Source organism: Melanotaenia boesemani, chromosome 6 (assembly GCF_017639745.1).
Source record: "Melanotaenia boesemani isolate fMelBoe1 chromosome 6, fMelBoe1.pri, whole genome shotgun sequence".
NCBI classification, from domain to species: Eukaryota; Metazoa; Chordata; class Actinopteri; order Atheriniformes; family Melanotaeniidae; genus Melanotaenia; species Melanotaenia boesemani.
In genome coordinates, this window is record NC_055687.1 from 37,357,929 (window position 1) to 37,360,339 (window position 2,411).

At 46.4% G+C, this 2,411-nt stretch overlaps 1 long non-coding RNA gene across 1 annotated transcript; it reads right to left on the bottom strand.

The window, feature by feature from the left end:
• Window positions 1-973: 973 nt before the first annotated feature.
• Window positions 974-2,117, bottom strand: LOC121642046. Its single transcript, XR_006010824.1, has 4 exons — window positions 2,092-2,117; window positions 1,984-2,020; window positions 1,602-1,761; window positions 974-1,292 (listed from the first exon to the last, which is right to left on the bottom strand). It is a non-coding gene; the product is annotated as an uncharacterized LOC121642046 (long non-coding RNA).
• Window positions 2,118-2,411: the final 294 nt, after the last annotated feature.

Genomic DNA, 2,411 nt, shown 5'->3' on the forward strand with positions numbered 1-2,411 from the left:
TAATACTAACTAGGCATCTTTCCTTCAACTAGATGCCCAAACAACCAGCAGTACACTTCTGGAAGTTCTCTGCTCATCCAAAGAGGCCATACTACTGGAGAAGGGAAGCATGGCCACTCCTAGGGCCAGAGTCTGCAGAGATCCTGTTTCCTGGCTGCTCTCTCAGCTCTGGCCAAAGGCACTGTTTACCATCGTCAAGTTAAACCGATACGATGTCTGGTCAGCTTTAAGTTCATCAGTCAGACCAAGGATCCAGAAAGCCACAGAAACGTGGGAGTCAGCTTTTTCTCCTGGACTAAAAGATGATCAGGAATTCCAGCTTTAAGTTCCATTTGACAAATGGGTGCAGTTTATTCCTGAAGATGTGGAATATAAAGACATGGGTTCTTCAACTGAAAAAAGGACTACACAATTTTGAAGCCAGTGAGCACATTTGGAAAGAGGTTAAAAGCCCATGCACATTTGTATTTAAGAGAGCCAAGGTCTATCCATCCCAGACAACAGATCTAGAGCCATAAAGAGTGTCTTAGCCATCTGGATGTTAAATGTGAGAAAGCCCTAAACAGGCCGATGGTCCTAAAGTGCAAAATAAAAACACTGACAACTCCAAGCACACAGGTCAGTCCAAGTGTTTCATGTGTAGACACTTGCGTGTGCAGGTAGCTACAGAGCTGTGTGAGGGCAGGAAGGAACCCCATGTATGGCGGCATCACGGGCCACCATGCTGATGGATTTTGGAGATACTGAGCCAAGCCATCTACCCAATTTGGCTGCCCTGCAGAAAGCAAAACAAGAGAGAAATGACTTGGAATTGGGTGACAAAGATCTCATTAAGTCACTGCAGATGCTAAAATATTGGTCTGGACAAGTTTTTCTGCCACTACTGGAGTCGCACACATGCACATTTAGAAAACACTGTCAAAGAAATCTCAGCAGGCCGTGTGTTTGATGCAACTGGCTCAGTGGTGAAAAGCTGGTGAGACCAAATGACTCCTCTGGCCACATCTTCTCTATTCAAGGAGTCCTGACAGGACCGAGCAGCTCCAGTGGGCCCGTGGTCCAGATGTCAAAAAGACACCATGCTGCTGCAGCAGCTTAGTGTCACACAGGATTCCCGCTGGTGCACCTGTGCCAAAACACAGGTGAGTGATTTTTCTCTTGCTTTTCTTGGTGCTCTGGTGAAGCCTTTTACTCCTCATCGTGACCTCCAGACTTGCATCAACGAGAGCTTTGGTGTCTTACAAGGGAACCAGTGTGTTGCACACTGCATCGGTATGATCTGCCAGGAATGCCTGAAAAACAAAACGCATAAAAGATTTTTCTTTTAAAAGAACTGATACATGCCATCACTGTTGTGGTACTCAGCAAGGCAGAAGGCAGCGATAAGTCTGGAGTCCCTCCCACGTCAGAGATATGTAAGAAATACCTGAAAGGCCAGATGCAGAGGAGTCTGTTATCATATTGTGATGCGATCCAGACTGACAGTGGGTAAGAGAAATCTGAGGAAAGCAAGTTGCTTGCAATGGCTAATGGGGATCAAGACTATATCCACTATCTCCCCGAGATCATTCCTCAAATAATGAGATTAGTCAGCTGCTTACCACGGTGGACCGGAGTGACGCTCCCTTTCCTCCAAACCACGAAGGGACCTCAAGCTCAGCCGCTGTAGAAGCAGAAGTAAAAAGAATGAAGCATGAAGAATGACATACGGGCAGATCCATTCATCGCTGCCATTCATTGAAGGCAACGTGCAGATTTGTGCTGCAAAACACAATGAAGAGGTTGCAACTTGTGAAACAGTGAGTGAAACATCAGCCCAACCAGCACCCACAACTTCACAAAGTGTAGAAAGAAAAAACAAAGGATTCTTACCCTTCTGAGGAGTCTGATGCTGCCATCAAATCTGGTTGCACAGAAGAAGAACCAGTGGAAAACTGGAGAGGCCTCACTGTTCCACCCAAAAACAGAACAAGGACTTCCTACCTCTCTGCTTGTCCTGAATGGCTTCATGCAGATCCACCTGTGAAGGCAAAATTATTAAAGAATGGAAACAACCAACAGCCTCTCTGTGCTTAACACTGTTGTGCTTACTGTGGCAGTTCCTTCAAAAATGTGGCTAGCAACGAAGTCTCTGACAACCAAGTCCTGCAGCTGGTGAAAGCCATGGCCACAGCAGGCGTGACCCAGCAGAGGTCCTCAGAGGGCAGAGCTGCTGAGGGGATGTTTGAAGCCGTCCAGTTGAAGTCTGGTGGCCTCCTGGTTGATGCAGTGTCACATCTCAACTGTTATAGACAAGACAATGAAGAATATTTTGTTTATTTCACAAAACAATGTTCTGCACAGTACTGCAGCTTCAGCACACATATGACAAGGGAAGTGGCATATGTTCCTTCTTCTGCTGCTGTCCTGCA